The sequence below is a fragment of the Acinonyx jubatus genome, chromosome D2, assembly GCF_027475565.1.
Source record: "Acinonyx jubatus isolate Ajub_Pintada_27869175 chromosome D2, VMU_Ajub_asm_v1.0, whole genome shotgun sequence".
Taxonomy (NCBI): Eukaryota; Metazoa; Chordata; class Mammalia; order Carnivora; family Felidae; genus Acinonyx; species Acinonyx jubatus.
In genome coordinates, this window is record NC_069393.1 from 81,915,821 (window position 1) to 81,935,700 (window position 19,880).

General features: G+C 45.0%; 1 long non-coding RNA gene across 1 annotated transcript; it reads left to right on the top strand.

The window, feature by feature from the left end:
• The first annotated feature begins 12,656 nt into the window (after nt 1-12,656).
• On the top strand, nt 12,657-19,342 carry LOC128312587 (uncharacterized). Its single transcript, XR_008292061.1, has 3 exons — nt 12,657-12,896; nt 14,228-14,531; nt 18,414-19,342. It is a non-coding gene; the product is annotated as an uncharacterized LOC128312587 (long non-coding RNA).
• Nucleotides 19,343-19,880: the final 538 nt, after the last annotated feature.

Below are 19,880 nucleotides of genomic sequence, written 5' to 3' on the forward strand. Positions count from 1 at the left end.
TCGACTAACTCGTATGATCACGACGGGGAGACCTGCTTCCTTGGGACCTCGTGCCGCAGTTCACTGCCGGCTGGGGGACGGGGTGGGGGGGGGGGAGCCTTGAGGGGCCCGCGGCCACACCGCAATCCAGGCGCCTTCTGACTCTGGCTCATCCAGGATCAAGGGCCACCAACTGGGGCTTTGATTTCACTTACTCAGCTGCTGAAAGATCTAGAAGTGAAAGTATTTCTTTTCTTATGCAAAGCGTGAGTTTCACAGGAGGCAATGACCCTGGTAACCCCCAGGCCAGGGAGGCAGGGAGGAGAGCGTTGGGGAAGGGCCTGCAGGAAGCCAAGGCAGCAGCGTCTACCCACGTCTGTGCTGTGGCGCCCAGTGCCCCTCGTGGAGCTGGGGCAGGCAGCGCCTCCGACCGCTGACTTGCCTGAATTAGTGTGCTTGCGTTTTAAGCCCAGGAGAAAGAGAAAAGAGGTGTCTTCTCTTTTCCAGTAGGTCCTAGACTGGTGTGAGGAGCTGCTTCTGGACCCACAGACTGGGCCCCCTGGGGACATCTGTCCGTTGTCTCATTTTTCAAGAATTAAATGGCAGGATTTGTTGTGTTAGGGGAAAAAATGTTGTGGGGGGGGAAGGACCAGTTTTGATAGGCACAGTGTAAAAATTATTAGACTTAGTTACAGATACCACAGCAGGTGCATAACCTCACACACCCTTTTAATCGGAAGGGACAGAAAACATAATCGATCGCCCATCTGTACTAGTCTCCCAGCACTGCTGTAACAAAGAACCACGCACCGGGTGTCTTCAAACACAGAGATCTGCTCCCTTGCAGTTCTGGAGGCCGGAGGTCCAGAAGCAAGATGTTGGCAAGGTTGGTTCCTTCGGGAGGCCCAGAGGGAGATTCCTTCCTGCCTCTTCTCACTTCTGGTCGTTGGCTGCTATTGTTGGTGTCCTTGGCTCAAAGACATGTCACTCCAATTCCTGCTTCGGTCTTCACATGGCATTCTTACAAAGACCCAGGCACTGAACTTAGGGGTGATCTGGGATGGTCCCATCTTAACCACTTACATCTGCAAAGACCCTACTTCCAAAGAAAGTCTAATTCTGAGGTCCTGTGTGGACATGAATTTTGGGGTCCGTGTGTATCACCGTACCGAGGAGGTTCAATGCTTGCTGGTGGGTATGAAGGCTCAGCCCTGAGCCGTGAAAGCAGTGCACTCTGGGTTTCAGGTGCAGGATTCATGGTATGATTTGGGGGCTGCAGTTCGGTGGTCTCCATTCTTGCAATGCAGAGTTTGTGGAACCCCAGTTGTTGGGCACCTACCAGTGACATTGCCAACTCTGTGTTCTCTGACTCCTGCTAACATGGGGCTGAGAGCACAGGAGATCTAGAAGGGCAAGCATATTCACCAGAGGGTCTTAGTGGTGGACCTGTGTTAAGGCAGATCCAAAATTTACGCCACTAAGGTCTTTTTTCTTTTTTAGAAAAATGATCCTGCTTTCATGTAAGAGAAACTTCTGCTCAGCAAAGCCTCATATGTTAACACAGCATGGATCCTGCTTGGAGTCTTATGCCAAGAAGTTAGCCTCGTAAGAAGGAAACTTCCAGGCCATCAAAGGAAAACACGAGAGCAAGAGGTCTCACATCCATCAGTCCTTTCTCCCCTCCACGGTCTCCAGACACAGTATTTGGCCCTTGTCTTCTTACCTGCATGGTGAGATAAAATGGTTTCAATCGTGTCTCTCAAATTCATTATGGAAATGGACATTATTTATTTTAAAAATCTGACATATTCATAACATCAGCTTATTATTGTGGGCACCTGGGGGGCTCAGTCAGTTAAACATCCGACTCTAGATTTCAGCTCAGGTCATGATCTCACAGTTCCTGAGATCAAGCCCTGAATCCGGCTCTGTGCTGTCAGCGTGGAGCCTGCTTGAGATTCTCTCTCTCTCTCTCTCTCTCTCTCTCTCTCTCTTTCTTAAAAATAAATAAACATTAAAAAGATAGTTGCAGGGAGCGGCTTCCCAGGAAGGCCTGAGAGAGAAGGGCTGGGAAATGGTATGGCAGCCAGAAGTCCTCCAGGTGACTCCGCCTGGCCGAAGAGTGCAGGTGGCCCCTTTGGAGAGTGATGGGAGGCAGTTCCCGGAAGCCGGGAAAGCCGATGGCCTCAGTGGGGCCTGGGCAGGCTGGATGTGCAGAACCCCTGGCCCCACACACCCGTGCCCATGCACACACGTGGGTCCTGCAAATGCCCACGTGCCAGTGTGGACTCTCTGGGCTCCTTCACTCTCCTGACTCACTGCAAATGCGACACAATTTAATTGTTCAACTGTATTCCCAATGCTGAAACGCTCTCTACTTCTTGGAGGCTCTTGAGGACTAGCCTTGCTTTGCGTGCAGACATCCTTCGGGGAGGACCGAACGGCTGTCGGAGATGTGCACCTGCTTGCACCTGGGCTCTGTTCCGGCAGATGCTTCTTCTTTCAGGCCATCAGCATTCCGACTGAGAGAGCTTTCCCGACATCGAAGTCAGAAGTGCTCACGCAGCCGCCATCACAGATAAGGAATATGGAGACTTAGGCTGGGTCTCTACCACCAACACTTTGTTCTTGCCCCCCGCCTCCTCCAACTAGTCATCTCCGTGTCCTTGTTAAATACGTAAAATATGTCATGCTCTGTGCTTATCTCTGGGAATCAGCACACATTCTGGCCTTTTTTCTTGGGAAACATGGCACCAAGGAACTAGGACTGTCTCAAACCCCAAGGCCTGGGTATCGAGAGCCCTTGAGCTGAGCGCCATGTTTCAAACTCTCCAACGAACACGTTCCAGGGTTAGCAATCCTTCACTCCTTGGCTGGCCAATGGGCAGCTGGGGCCACCCTCAGCCATGGAGATCACTGTCATCCCTGGCAATGTGTGGTCTGACAGCAAATAGTAAGAAATAAAATGTTAGCAGGTCTAACAAGGAAGACTCACACGTTTATTTTTTTCCATTTATAATATTTACCGATTTTTAAAAATGCCATGAATCTCATACCATAAATTTCCAGAGCACAACTGGCATCAGAGGTAAACACTCGCATGGGAATCGGCTTGCAACTGTCCTTTCGCCAAAAGCTGGGCAGTGTGGTGGGAGGTGGATGGAGAGAGTTCCTAAAAATCTACGGGCACTCACCAGTTTACAAGGCCGGAGATCGACAGTATGGGGGGCTGAGGAAAATATGGGAGATTTGTTTGTTTGATTTGCTTTGTCGTTGCTACTCACCAACAAACATTCCAAGTTAGTGGGGATTCAAGAGCCATTGTGTGACACTGTTTTTGTCCTCTCTGACCTCGTTAATTCTGTGAGAGGAGAGAAATAATCTAGCAGGGACTTGGTCGTGGGAAAGCACACCCAAAGAAAGGTGTCTGAGAAGATATGCAAGGTTACAACAAAAACAATAACAACAGAAACCAAATAGCCTGGATGGAGCCCTTCTCTTTCGTATAATTTTCCCCCCAAAAGACAAAATTTACCCTCAAACACAGTGATAATCACAAACCAAGGACACATTCCCTTATCATAGTAGGATAAGCCTTAACTTGGAGAATGTGATTCCAGGTGCAGGGTGGCTAATGAATTCACAGGGAGAGTATAGAGACCAAAATTTTCCACTATGATTACCCATGGCCATGGTTTCCTCACCAGCTCTCTCAAGCACCAGGGTAGCTATCAGTAATGGAAGCAGTGGTGGGAGGCCAGATTTGATGGTTTATAAGGGATGGATTAAAACAGTATCGTGGTTAATAAGAAGGGTGTCAAGGAGTTTTGGCAATTTATATATGGATAAAGAACACAACCAAAGAGAATGATCTTACTTAAAGAAGAATATACAGCAATAAAATAGCACAAAGCTCATGTAAAAATTCTGCAGTGAAAAAGACAATATTCTATTGTGTGTGTATATATACATACATATGTATACATATGTGTGTGTGTATATACACATACATATATATATGTACATATATATGTATATATACACACACTGACATGTATGTGTATATATATATACACACACTGATATATATGTGTATATATACACACACACATATATATATACACACACAGTATGTGTGTATGTATATGTATATATATACACACATGTATATATATATACACACACAGTATATATATTTATATATATATACACATGTGTATATATGTGTGTATATATATATATACACACACCACATCTTTATCCATTCATCTACAGATGGACATTTGGGTTGCTTCAGGATTTTGGCTCTTGTAAATAATGCTGCAATAAACATAGGGATACATGTATCTTTTTTAAGTAGTTTCTTTGTTTTCTTTGGGCAAATACTCAGTATCATGGAATTATTGGCTCCTACGGAATACTACTCAGCCATATAAAAGAATGCGATCCTGTCACGTGCAACAACACGGATGGATCTAGAGGGCATGATGCTAAGCTAAGTAAGTCAGTCAGAGAAAGACAAATACCATATGATTTCACTTACACGTGGAAGTTAAGAAGCAAAACAAATGGACAAAGAAGTAGACAAATTCTGAAATACACAGAACAAACTGGTGGAGAGGAAGGGAGGCGGGTGGGGGGCGAGTGCCGTACCCAGGGAGGTCAGGAGTACGTGTATTGTGATGAGTGCTGATAATAAATACAGACATAAATTAATCAGAGAAAGAAAAAGACAAGGATGTAAGCTGAATTGGAAAGATAAAGAGTGCACTTGGAAATAAGGTGTAGCTCAATAAATAGAAGAAAATTGAAAATATTTATAGCTTCGCCTGCTCAAGGACATTAACAAAACCCTGACCCTGTGAGTAGAGATAAAAGATAAGATAAGACCAGAAAAGAGAATGGGCAGCTGCTTGATCCAGTAAGTAAATTTAAGAAAAATTAAATATTATGGCATAAACTGGAAGCTTGATATAAGCGCGAGTGAGCGAAAGCAGCACCAGAGGAAGGCAGGTTGATGAGGTGGGGGATGTGCTGGGTAGGGCCAGCCCACTGCAGAAGGAGGCCGAGGGGCTGCGTTCATTTGGGGTGCAGACTGTGAATATGGAAGATGAAAAAGGTGCAAATTCTGAATAATCAGTAGATCTGAAAAAAGGCAGCAAAGAAGTAGAAGCTTCTGGTTAGAGACACTCGCTTGGGTGTAACAGGAGGGATTGGAAAACGCGGTGGATGCTGAGACATTGTAAAGTCAACGAACTCAAAGTATAAAAGAGATTTCCATGAAACACCTAGAGAGAGAGAGAGAAAAGAAACCAACTCGCCTGTGAAAGAGACCACAGAAGAAACAGCCCCTAAATAAAACACAAAAAGAGCAGGCTGGCCCATTGACAATAAAAGGACAGACTCAGTCCTTTGGAAAGAATGACACGTGGACCCCAAATGCTAAACCCAGGCATATAGTTGCTTATGTATGAAGAAATGGGGGGGGGGAGGGAAGCTTAAAATATGTATGAACTCATGAGGTGGATAAATTATTGATTCGATAAATATTTACAGAGTCAACAATTCTGAAAGTGTGAGTAGAAGAGGTAATCTTATTCAATGAATAGAGTCAAAAACTCCTAAATGGAGTTAGTCGTAGTGCGAAGGGACTGGCGTGAACAGGTGGGTTTCTAAACTACGAAACCAAAACGAAATCACTCTTGTCAATAGGATTACAACCTAAATCCAAAATATTGTAATTCTTGAGAGGAAAGCTACAGAATATGAAGAAATAATGATGCAGCTACAGAAATTGGGCCCCAAACCCTGAGTTTGCACACACGTGGGACAGGAAGTGGTGGGTGTGGGGGACAGGACAAAGCGTGGGGGCACGTGACCTCCCCTTCAGCACTGATAACACATTCAGTATTTCTTCACTTCTGCCATCAAGAAATTGAGAAATACAGGTTTAAGCAAGTTGTTTCAATCGTAAAAGTTATGGCTACTCACGTCAAGGACAGGTCCTACCACACACATATCCAGAGGCAGCAAAATCAAAAACCAGAGAAGCCCCATATCTTATAACATCCGGGACAGCAATAGTCACAAAACAAAACAAAATCAAGAAAGCCTTAGAACGAGCACTTAAAAAGGTAAGAAGTAAAGGTACGTGGCCTTAGTATGCCTATAAAAAAGAAAAACACTCTCAGATTGGAGCAAAACAATAATCACGTGAACACTAATGACATACCTGAAACAAACAAATCTTTCGGACTCAAACGTGTAACAGGTTAACTATGAGCAAAAAGACATACAGTCCAATTGAATTCAAAGCTACAAGTATGAATGGTTGTCCTCCTAAGCAAGAAGCACCAAATGGAAAATTAAAAACAAACAAACAAACACGATCTGTAGGGGCGCCTGAACGGCTCAGTGGGTTGAGCATCTGACTTCGGCTCAGGTCATGGTCTCACAGCTCGTGGGTCAGAACTCCACATCAGGCTCTGTGCTGCCAGCTCAGAGCCTGGAGCCTGCTTCACATTCTGTCTCCCTCTCTCTGTCCTTCCCCTGCTCACGCTCTGTCTCTCTCTCAAAAAAAAAAAAAAATTACAAAAATTAAAATCTAAAATGAGATCTCTAAAACGACTCATCGGTCAATGAGAAAACAGTGAATTACAATTGTGTACCTTATAAAACATGACTGTAATGAGGGTACCTCGTCCTAGGAAACATTAGATACGCCCAAAGTTACATTTAGAGGCTGAGTTGTGCTTTCTTCCCTTCTAGTACTGGACAGAAAAGGATTAAGGATGAATGAATTAGGAATGAACAGTTCAAGGAATTGTTTTCTGCAGAAAGTAGAAGGATAAAACTAGTTGTGATAAAAGGAAAAAATGAAAGAATCTGAGTATTAGAAAAAATTAGGGAGCAGGAAGAAAGCAGAAACACTGAAACATGTATCCAGCTGATTCTTTATAAGAAAAATGGGAAAAAATTAGATAAATCACTCACTAAAGTGATTGAGAAGGCCACAATACAAATACATACATTTAAAATTGATGGTTAGATGTAATCAGAGATACAGGGAACAATGAGAAGAAACGAGAGAATATTTGGTATAATCTCCCACAATGGAATAATTCAGACTTTTAATAGATGAGCACAGATGATTTATGTGATGTAAGATATGTTTATTATGTGAAGTACCCCATGTCATTTCAATTTCCTGTGCTCATCTGATATATTATTATTATATTGTTATACTTATGGGTCATATACAAAGACTCACACCTGTCCTACACACACACACACACATACACACACACACACACACACACACACACACACACACCAGTATAACTCCTCATGCTTAATTGTCAAAAATGTCGGGTTGCATTAAAGGCAGGGCTCTGGCTGCCACTTGCCAACCAGATTTTGAGGGTAATGACGGTGAGAATTCTCCATCCCCCTTCCAAGGGCCACAGGGGACTTTCTGTCTCCATTCCGGGACACTTTCAGTATCCAGAAGTGGGACCTCTGGGGACTCCGTCTCCTCCCTCAAGAACCTGAGAGGGGCTTGGAATGTCTCCGGGGCCTCTGAGCTCTATTTCCATGCTCTGGGCTTCCTCTGCCAACCTCAATCCAGGACTTACCACTGTTTGCCTATATTTGTCTCTTGGGTGGATGTTCCTGTCTAAGTTCATGGAAGAGCTCTGCAAATGCCAAAGCTCTCATCAGTACGTGCTGGGGGGTGTTTGAAAACCAGAAATGGAGCTTTGGCCTCATCCTGAGACAACGGAGTTCAAATCAGGCATTGCATGGCACAAAGAGGAAAAAGCACTTCACCGTGTATTCTTGTGTTTGGATATGACTGCATTAATGACTGGGCCCACGAATGCCTTGATGATGGGCCCACGAATGCCTCAATGACTTTGGGGCTCCAGAGCTAACTTCGACCATGTACACCCAAGAGTAGCAGATGGTGATTGGAAACCCACCTTTGTTTATTATTTCTAGACAGCGGGAGACAAATCCAGGAGGAATGAGCACCTCGTAGCTCAAACAACACTGGATTCTCACACTCAGTGAGCTTGTATGTGTTGAGAATTTGCAAAGGTAAATCCTGGGTGGAAATGGAATGAAGATATTGCACAATCCCTTCCTTCTAACTGTTTGTAGCCTAGTTGAGGAACTAAAGCCTCCTCACCTGCCTTGTAGCTGTGATTGCTTTCACGTGCATTAAGGCCAGATGGGCTGTGTAGACAGTACATGTTCTGGGGTGGGAGGTGGAGTCCTCCTCTGGAGAGATGCTGTTCCACTGGGCTGGGAAGCAGGGAAAAGATCCAAAGGGAAGCACCTGTCAATGAGAGGTAGTTCCAGTAGGTAGAGTGGAGAGGAAAAAGCAGAGGGTACAGGCTTGGTGGCAGGTATGAAGAGAGACCACAGTAGGGAGAACCCCACCTACGAGAGAAAAGAGAGTCCCACGAGACAGGCCAGGGCCTGTGAAGGCCAAGTTCAGGGGGCCTGGCTGAATGGCTGGCCATGGGCAGCCTGGATATGGATCCCCGTGCTGGATCAGAGGGGGAGGCAGAGGAGCAGGGAGGAGGAAGCAGGTGTATCCATGTTGTCAAGAATGAAACTCCAGATCTCGTACTGAGACAGTGTGCCCTTCCACTGGGGCGTGGGGTCACTGCTGATGCCAAGTGACCCAGCAGCAGGGCATCCGTGGAGAAGGAAGGGCAGGATAACATCCCAAGGCCACGTTTGCAAAACAAACTGGAGAAAGGCTCCGGCAGAACTTTGCTGGCTATTCCCGCCTCAGACTCGTCTTTTTCCGGATGTCCGCGGAGGACTGTTTTCATCCTCGTTGGCGTAACTGAAATGTGACAAACAGTTTCATTTACTGGGGAGATCTACAATGTCCGCCGAGAATAATGGCCAAATAAAAAGATATGCTAAAAGGGTTTCCGGAAGAAAAGTACACCCTATACTTTAGGATGTGATTGAATAAAATCGGCCTTTACCACTCGGTAAAGCACCTCTCTTTGCTTTTCATGGCACTTCATAAACTATGACGTGTGATTGGAGATGCCCTGAACAGTGGCCAATAAATGATTTTATAGCCATAATTGCATTTTTCAGGGAAAGGGAATATTTCATGAAAAACCAGATAAACCTTGCCCAGACTAACTGCATAGAATCTAGCCACTTTGGTTCAATTGATCTATTGTGTATATTTCATGTGATTTTTTTTTTTTATTGGCATTTCTGTTTTCTACAAGTCCCGGAATCAAGGGGAAATCTATTACCCTTGTTTCATACTGAATTTTTAGTAAGGAAAAAAAAAAGCTGATTTTAAGTTGGTAATAATCCTATATATCTATTTTTTAGGGGGTGAAGCAGGATGGTGACATCTAATATGAAATGGGAGCAAACACAATCCTTAGCCTGATACATCTCTGGGCGTATACGTGTCTGTTCCAGGACCTCCAAGGAGATGCAGACCATAGCATTTTCCTCAGGGGAATGAGCTTCTTCGGAGGGCATGTCCAGTCAGGGCCTCCTCCGGTGTCGGACACGTGGCTTTGTTTCCACGGAAACTTTATTTCCCTCCTTCAAATCCGAGACGCTTTATGATGTTGCTGCACTCGGGAGTGGGGCCAGAAAGAGAACGAAGTTGAGGCCAAGGGAGGTGGGTTTTGAGTGAGGGACCAGGCCCTTTGGTCAGCCGAGCCCTCTGCGGACACACATTAACTTTGCTGTGTATCATTTCCCTTTTTATTTAATTTAATTTTTTTATTGTCATAAAATATATATAGCATACAGTCTCCCATGTTAAGCATTTTTAAGTGTGCCATCCAGTGGCATTAAGGACATTGACGATGTTGTGTGACCATCACCACTGCCGAGGACATTTTCAGCATCTCAAACCACAAGTCTGTCCCCATTAAATACGGATGCCCCTTTCTCCCCCTCCCGCATCCCTGGTGACACCATTCTGCTTCCTGTCATGGTGGGTGTGTCTATTCTAGGTGCCTCATTCGAGTGGAGTCACAGAACGTTTGCACTTTTGACTCTAGTTTATTTCACTCAGCGTGTTTTCAAGGTTCTGGCTGCATCATATCCCATCGTGTCCAGACACCATGTATTTTTATCCATCCTTCCATCGACGGGCACGTCGGTTGTTTCCATCCTTCGGCTGTTGTGAATGATGCTGCTGTGAGCATTGTGCACATACCTAGAAGGGCAAGTCCTGGATCGTATGATAATTCTACATTCAGCTTTTCAAGGTATCGCCAGACCACTTTTCACAGTGACTGTGCCATTTTGCGTTCCCACGAGCAATGCTTCGGGGTTCCAGATTCTCCACATCCTGGTAACCTTGTTGTTTTCTGTTTTTAGATTTTTAAAGCATTTTTTACTTTCCTGATAATAGCTAGTCTAATGGGTGTGAGGTGGTACTTCCTTGAAGTTTTGATTTTTATTTGCCTGGTGACTGACTGGTGATGTTGAGCGTTGTTTCATTTGTCCACTGGGCGCATCTTGGGTTGGAGATAAGTGAGAAACTACACTCCATGTCCTGACTGTCACCCAGGTTGACTCCCCCACTCCCCTTTGTCCAGTCTGAGACTGGGAGTGACAACGTGCACCCCTCCCTGCCTGAGCGAGAGCAGAAGAACAAATGGGGAGGCAAGGCCTGTGTCTCCCTGAGGAGGAGTGTGTCTGCCTCGAGGCTGGTGTAGAAGGAAAGTACTACTGAAATTGTCCGGGTTGTGACATCCACCTCTGGCCGTGTGGACACGAGCTTTGGGCCAGGTGGTTGGGCTCCCGGAACCCTGTGTGGTGGCTAATGTCCTGGGACGTTGGGCTGGCATGGCCCCTGGACACCCTACTGGTTGCCACCAGCTGTCACTGAGGATCTGGTCACACCCTCGCGCAGTGCGTGGTCCAATTATCGGCATCCATGACCCACGTCTGTCCAGGATCCAGGGCCTCGCATGCGAACCTGGGGGACGTGGCTACTTTCTTGTTTTCCTTCAGTGAAATTAGCCCGGCTTAATCCCACCTCGTCTGCCTGGGTGTGGGGGTCTGGGTCAGGGGAAAGGGTCTGCAGTCCTGCGGAAGCTAGGACAGATTCTGGGGACATCCCTAAATGATTAACCATGAAGTGTTGACATTTAACTCTGAAGTGTTGACATTTAATGTAGAATAACTGAAACATTAATGTAATTTAGGGCACACTGCTACAGAGCTTCAGAAGGTACGGAGCCTCTCTCTGGAGAGGAGAATGTTCGTTGAGCCAAACAGACAAAATATTTTTGTACGTCTTGTGTCCACACAAGACCTATGGGGCCTGAGTTTTTATCTGTCAAAACAAAAAACCGTTTTGCCATGTGGCAAAATTCACACGGTTTAAAGCATCGCGGGTGTTCCAGAGCTACTGAGTCAAGGGCCTCGTGGAAGAGACCAGACTCAAACCCCTCTCCCGCTGTCCGAAGGGGAAGAAAGCCTGTCCCCACGCATCTGAGGCGTGTGCTCAGAACCTGGGATGCCCTGGCCTGGGGACACCCGACTCCTTGTTTATCCTAATTCGTGCAGGACCCCAGTGCATGGAATCGGCCTTCACACCGATCCGTCTGGAAGACAAATGAAGCCCTAATTTCTTAAGCCGAGGACGCCATGTGTTTATGCATTTAGCACCTCAAGACAGCAGGAAATAATTAGTGGTTTGAGAATACATTCACAAAAACCAAGAGCTTTTTCAACTTTTGGACTCCTGATGTTCACTGCAAACTAACAAGCATGTCAGAAGGAACAATGCTCTTTTGTGACCAGGAGGTTACCCCGAACCCACCTTCTAGCCCCCCTGGGGTCGCCGCGGCAGGGACCTTCCTGTCTCCCCGGGACCATCGCTGGACAGCCAATTTCGCTTCGAACGCCCACGACCAACGCGGACAGCGAGCCGAGCATTTCTTCTCCCGCGGCAGCTGGGAGGGATTCCCATAAAACACCACTTTATTTAATCAAAGTGATTTTCTGGCAGGCTTTCCTTCTAATTTGGAACCAAATATTTAAACAACCATTGCGTGCAGGTCCTAAAATACAAGCTGGTGTGAGAATTTTAAGGTGATGACATAAACAGAGCAGCCTTGCAAAAAGACAAGAAGTTCAGCTCTGGGTTGCAGCCAGCCGCCGGCCTCTTAGTTATTTATCGATTATGTGTTTGTTCCCAAGGTCAAGGAGGGCTGTGGCGACAGCTGATTTTTATGTGGCATCTCGCGTTCTTTTATTCCTCATGCTCAAGTCGGGAGGAATCAAATATTCCCCTATTAAAACTCTTTTCTTTGGCCCAGTGAATTTATGAGAATAGGAATAAAAATGTACAGGATAATTTCATCTCTTTGCAAAAACAGCCCCTGTGGCGTTGCTGTTGAGCTGGGCGGTTGGGGCCCGGGGACGAGAGGGGGAGGGGCGGTCCTGTCATAGGATCCGTCTCCTCGGGAGAAGGAAGTTTCTGGATGCCAGAGGAAATGGTTTTGTGCGTAGGAAGTCAAATGAAAATACGCTGGATGGTCTTAATAGATGAGCAAATATTTTGCAGGACATTTGTCTGTTTACTTTGCATTAACCACAAAACGCCTGTAGGGGGAGTTTTCTTATTACTCTTTTTGAGTATGTAAATACAGAGACTAATTTCGGGATTTTCTGTTTCCTGACCGATAATCTGCTTCTGCTCTGTTTCGCGTCGGGCTTCAAATATACTTTTGCACCGACAACCCCTGCCTCCCCTTTCGAAAGGCTGGCCTTGGAGCATCTGAGATTGTCGTGAAGGACAAAGAACATCTGTGGGCACCGGGAAGCTCACAGGGAGAAAATGGAGGGTGATTTTAAAACACGCTTTGGACATCAGCAGGGTTAGGGAGCGAGCACAGCCGGTGGGTGCCAAGGGTGGGGTGAGGGCCTGCTGACGCGTGGGCCCTCTCTGCTCCCTGAACGGCTCCCCCACCCAGGCCCAGCCTGACCCCCGCTGAGGTCCTGGGGAGGCTGTGGGGCAAATGGAAGGCAAGCTAGGCCCTGAGGCTCTGCCCTGCCCGCCCCGTGTGGCCCGGAGGAGGAGGCCGGGTGGGGAAAGAAAGCAGAGGGGTCTGCAGCTAAAACCCCTGAGTCTGCTTAATAAACCATGACCCGATGATCATCTCTACCATCAGAGGCCAGAAGAATCTCCCTGCCTGATTTCAGAGGAAGAGGCAGAGGGAGGTAGGCTCCATCTGTTCAAGTGGCAGAATAAGGAAATGAGGGGACGTCTGCTTTTGAGCAAGGTGTCTAAGAGAAAGCAGAATAGTCCCAGGGCCTTGGGACTCCACTGAGGGCGGGAGCCACCAATCTGGCAGAAATGGCAGGGGCCCCACAGGGCAGGACCGACCAGAGGGGACACAGAGTTTCTCTCTGACCATCGCACACATCAACACATCTGCAGCAAGTACCCCCTGGAGGGATGGTGTCTTTTAAGGCCTGCCCCCTCATGCCAAAGCAAGCCCACAGCCAAGTCCCAGTCTGTGCGGAGCGCTGCTCCCCCTTCAGTGAGAAGGCCTGTGAAGCCACAGGACACAGGTCATGGTCCAGAAAAGGTAAAGGCTGAGACCACTGATGTAATTGATCATGTCAGTATGGGTACGTTTGTGGCAAAATGGGTACTTTCATTCTCTGCAAGTGAGAGTACTTGCTGAAAACTGAAAACTGAAAGCGTTTTGGAGGCAGGTTGGTGGCGTTTGTTAAAACCGTAAAATGCATATCCATTATGAGGAGTTCATCATGTAGATATATTTACCCACAACACCCAGAGAGGCGCAGGATAGTTTGTAGAAGGGAAAAAAAAAATCCAAATCAAGAAGGGACCTGAAATTGACAAGTTAGGTAGAGAATGAGCAGAAAATGAGTCAGGTGTGCATGTGATGACACGGAATGATCTTTACGATATTTTATAAAGTGAAACTAAGTTAAAGAGTAGTGTATTGATATCATTTATATAAACATAAAGGACATGCTATGGGTGTGAAATAAACTGTTGGCAGTGGTGAAGAGTAGACAGCAGATCAGGTTTTTATTTTATACCTTTCTGTGCTCCTTGACCTTTTTTCCTCCTTGTGCACGTATTACACTTCTAATTACAACAAAATTGGTTTGGTAACCGTTCTGTATTCATCTTAAAGCCTCAGTGATTTCGAAGCAAACATTTCTCAGAATCTTGGAACTTTTACTTTTGAAGTTTGCATCTTAGGCTGTAACCATGCTGTGACTCGGGAGCTAAATCCGGTCGACCCACACTCAAGAGAAATACTTGACCACTAGTAAGCGAAGAGATAGCCCAACGTTCTGTACGCTCCTGATTTCTACGTGTTCCACCTGTCTGGTCAGCATATCAGAAACTTCTCTCAACTCAGAGAACCAAGTATGCATTACAAGGAGATGTACAACCTCTCCTGGATTTCAGACCCTCGATGTCAGTTGTCGTTGTTGTGATCTCATTTGGATCCTTGCTGCGCACACGAGGTGCTACACAACACGCTACCGTACGTAAGATGCTGGCTCTCCCTTGCCCCACCCTGACCCCGCCTTCTCCCCCACCTCTCCAAACGTGCACCCCTGCATGCATGGACGTGGCCATTTCATTGCCCAAGTCGGCGGCAAATGTTTTCTTTTAATTTGACCGATGTGCAGCAGGCGATTTTATCACTTCCTTTTTCCTGGAATGTTTCCCTTCGTGTTTTCTTGACAACAACTCTCTTGGGTTTTCTCCTGCTTTCTCAGCTTCTCATTCTTACTCTCCTGGCTGCCTCCTCCTTCTTGGCCAAACTTCTCGGCAGTCTTTGTTCCTCTTCTCTGTCTGCCCTTCTTCTCTGCTTTCCCGCCGGGTTACTTACTGGCTTTAAGCGCCACATACACACTCACGCTTTCCAGTTCTCGTTTTCTCTGTCCTGGATCAGACTTCAGAGATTAGATTTCCTTCTTCCGTTTCATATCCATCGTCCCCATGTCAGAGGTGTCTCAAACTTAGTGCTGTCAGAGCATATCTATACCCTTCCCCCTCCTCCAATTGTCCTGATCTAGCAAGTACCAACAGCAAATAGCAATACCAACTACCCTATTCCTCTGTTCAATAACACAGCAAACATCCTCAATTTCTTTGTCTTCTTAACATCCATGGGTACTATGGATCATTTTTCTTTGGTTTATAGAGAGAGGAGGAGGAGGGGCAAAGAGAGAAGGGGACAGAGGATCTGAAGCGGGCTCTTGCTGATAGCAGAGACCCCGATGTAGGGCTTGAACCCACAAACAGTGAGATCATGACCTGAGTCAAAGTCAAACACTCAACTCAGTCTTACTGAATAGATTTTCAAAATGTATTCCAGTTCTGGTCATACCTGAGTGTTCGCTGTGACATCCTGAGTCCTGGTCGCCGTGACCGTTCACCTAGTAACTGCAGTGTCTTACCTGTCCTACGGCCCTAACTTCTGCTCACTTGCATTGTCCCTTGTCCTTCTTACCAGCAGCCAGGAGCTATGTGTATAATATCTGGCTTCAAAATCTGATAACTATAGAATAATCGTACTCTGCCCTATCCCTCACACTGGTTACTACTGAAAGACTTGAGAGAACGAATAAAGCAACTATCTGAGGAATCTGGAAGGATGTTAAAAAGCAGGCCAAATAAGGAGAGAAACCAAAGCTTGAAATGAATACATGACAAGATATCTAAATTAATGCAGAACTATAGCAGGTGTTTATATTGAAAGACTCAATAAGATAAAGACAAATTATTCACAAATTGTACTCTAGTTTCAATACAATTCTAAAAATAAATGTAAATAGGTTATTTAATTTAATTAATTTATTTTTTAAAGGTCTAATTTTATTTTGAGACAGAGAGACCACGAGTGGGGAAGTGGGGAAGAGGGGTAGAGGGAGGGAGGGAGGGAGAGAGAGAGAGAGAGAGAGAGAGGGAGAGGGAGAGAGAGAATTTCAAGCAGGCTACACACTCAACATGGAACCCAATGCCAGGGCTCTATCCCATGACCTGGGGATCATGACCTGAGCCAAAATCAAAAGTCAGAAGCTCAATGGACAGAGCCACCCCGTCATCCCATGTTATTTTGATTTTATCTAGAAATTGACAAGTATATACATAGAATATATACTTATTTTATATACACAAGATGGCTGAAAGGGAGTGCTGAGACTTGCCCCATCAGATTTCTATCTGGTGAAAAAGTGTCATAAAAAGTGGCACTCTCATGAACCGAATACCCAAATTTTCAAATAGCCAATGGAGTGTAATAGAGAATCGGAAACTGACACCCAGCAACATGGAGACTGGAGCCAGGGTGGTCTATGGTGGGCATCCTAGATCAGTGAGGAAAGAAGGAACCATTTAGTAAAACAATCATGGGCCAACTGTTATTTTCATGAAAAAGAAGGAAACTTGATCCCTGTCTCACAGCCTACTAAAAAACCATTTCCAGGTGGCTTTAAGACTTGAGGATAGTCCCTTGTCTTCTGAAAGTGGCTTTAGTTTTCCTTTTCACATTTGTGACCTGGAGGTAGAAAAGGATTTAAATAAAAGAAAAGAAAAAAAATAAACAGAAGACATAAAATACAAATGCCATAGAGGAAAAGATTGATATTTCAAACTATAACTCATTAGGAACTTAATTCATCAAAATACACAGGAAGGATGTGAATTTCAAGCCATAAACTGGGAAAAAACATTCACAATGCATATATCTGAAAAATAATTTATACCTGGAATACGGAAGGATTCCTATAAATCACTAAGGAGAAGAAAGGCAGATTCAATAGCAAACCATGCGAAAGATGGGAAGGAGCATTTTCCTGGAAAGGAAACACGAAAGCAACCGAACATGTGAGATAAAGGTCAACCTGATTACAAATCAGAAAACTAGAGATGCAAAACTCCCAGTGAGGTTCTTTTCTATCCAGTGGTTGGGCAAAAATTTTAAAGTTCGAGAACACCCAATGTTGGTAAGGGCATGAATCAGTAGGGTTTTTTCTTTACTGCTGGACCACGTATAATTTGTAGCAACCACTCTGGAATATAATTGGACATTATTTTATAAATATGAATATTCAACCAAATAATTTCACACTTAGATACATGGCAGAAACTTTTGCATTTATATGCCAGGAGGCAAGCACATGAATATTCAAAAAAGCATTGCTCCTACTAGCATAACCAGAAATTACCCTAGATTTATCAACAAGGAAAAAGACCAAGAAATTATCTTAACTTGGACAATTGTCTTAAAAATGGAGAATTATAAAACAATGGAAATTCAGCTACATGCAACAGTATGAGTAAGTGCTACAAATACAATAAAAAAGTTCTCGAAAAATCTGGAGGATATAATATGATTTTCTAAGACTCAAAAATAAGCAAGCAATATATTGTACAGGCATACATAACATATGTGATATCACTATTTAAAGAAACAAAGCCAAGGGGTAATAGATATAAAATTCAGGGAGGAGGTAGCTTCTGGGGGCAGGGGAATTGTGAAGGAGGAGATAGAAGGCAGGGGCAAAGATTTTGTTTTAATTTTGGTGTGGTTCATGAGTCTAACTTTTATTATGATGCTTCATATTTTACATGTGTATTATAAATACTAATTTTTAAAAAGGAACGCATACCATGTGATTCTGGAATTTTATTAAAAATGTCATGTACATTTGGTGTTGAGCTTCCTGTTGGCCAAAGCAAAGAAGTAAATAAGGTCAGTTTATGAGTTACTTTGTGAAGCTAAAATTATCCCAGTGGTTCAGGAGAAACAGTGTCTGTCTGTTAGGTAGTGGGAAGACTGAGCAGTGGTTGAATAAATGCATTTTCTCTCAAATGAAAACATAGCTTAAGAGCACCATGTTTAACACGATCTATTTTTCCAGCTCTTCCTCAACACATGAATTTCACAAAACGTCCTTGTGATATTCTTCTCCAAGATGCTTCAGTTTATTTTATCTGAAGTCATCAGTAACTGACTGCGAATCCAGAAAGGGCTGGAAGGTTCTAGAATGTACTCGTCAGCATGGGGCACATCTGGCCACCTCTCTTTATGTTCACAGATGGCAGTCACTGAAAGCCATCCCTCAGTTATGCTGCTAATATTTGCCACAAAAATGTTTGTTTGAATGTATCTTATCAAAGTAATGTTTGTCTTCTGGATTAGTCATTGCTTGGTGAAAGATTTGTATAATCAGCTTATTTTAAGATTAATTCATTAAAAGAAAAAAACCTCTGCAAATTTCTATTATCACTTAATTTGTATAAAGATATTTACTATATTTTAACAGTGCAATTAAGATTAATATGGGCTCTAAAACCATAAGGTCAAGTAAACATGAATTGGATGACACTGTAAACAGTCATTTCTGATCCTCAGATATTATTATGCAGCCCAGACCTTGTGGGTTTGCAGAATAGCAAAAAGGTCAGAAGTGGAATGAAATGAATATTCTCCGACTGTCCCGTGCCGACGAGAACTCCTGCTCATTCATCATTCTGGGCCTGAGAGCTGGCAGAGGACCCGGAAGCTGAAAGTGGATGGATGGAGCCCCGGAGGGGGACTGTCCCTCAGGCAGACATGAAAAGCCAGTCAGATAAGCGGAGGTGTGTTCGTGCCTTTCTCCAGACCAACTTTCCTCTAGACCCCGTTTTCTGTGGGCCAGGCCCTGATGGTGCCTCTTAGTGGCAGACCCTCAGCCTTCACCTCCTCTGGGACACTCCAGGCTGCCACCAGCCATGCTCTCTGTGCTCATTGTTTCCGAATCATAGTCCCTGGCCTGGGCTTTCCAAATATTTTGATGGAACTGAGAAGTATTTTAGTTCCTTATATGAACCAGATAGTAGAGGGTTGAATGGTGGTCCCCACCACCCCCCCCCAAGTTTACACCCATGTCTTAATCTTTGGCACCTGCGAGAGTGACCTTATTTGGAAAAAGGGTCTTTGCAGTTGTCATTGGGGTCAGGATCTCAAGAGGAGATTATCCTGGGTAACCCTAGGGGGCCCTGGATCCAATGACAAGTGTCCCTACAAGAGACAGGAGAGAAGACTATGTGACAAGAGAGGCAGAGATTAGAAGAAGGGTGGGGCCACAGGCATAAGACACCTGCATCTGGAAGAGGCCGGGAAGGCTTCCTCTAGACCTTTCATTCATGTCATCCTGGCTTCCAGAACTGTGGGAATATACATTTTTGTTGTTTTAAGCCACTCCGTTTGTGACACTTGGGGGTACCTCTAGCAAACTAATATATACCCCCAAAATAGGTCTTAGTTTTCATTTTTGTTTTAGTTTTCCTTACAAGTAAATTTCTTGCAAGATTGTAAAATCTTCGTGTCTCCGTTTTAAAACTCACCCAGCGGATCCTAACATTTCTACTTCCCTCTCAGACCACGCAGGTGGCTTAACTCACCCAAGTTAGGGAGGCCGGTCAACCGCGTGGCTTTAATTAAAATCTTTAAAAAAAGTGTGTAAGCTCAGGGCAGCTTCTTACAGCAGTTTCCCATCGACCTCAGTTTACTCCAGTTGCTTTGTTTTCTCTCTTCTGCTGGGTTGGGGGAGCTGAATCAGAATTTCCCTTCTCGGGTTTTCATTGACTGATTACGCTGCGCAGTCTCAAAGAAGGGGCACGAGGTCTGGCCCTCCAGGTTTCTTTTTCTCCCAACCTGGAGGAAGACAATCAGACAGACAGGTAGACATCTCACGCAGCGATTGCTGCTACGACAAAGGCGGGACAATAAACGTCCTGCTGGTGTGTGGGAAGGAACGATGTCTTCTGTCTAGGGCCACGCTGGGAACAGGAATTTCTGCCCTGACGGAAGGTTCTCCTCTGCGCTGGCCAGTGCTCA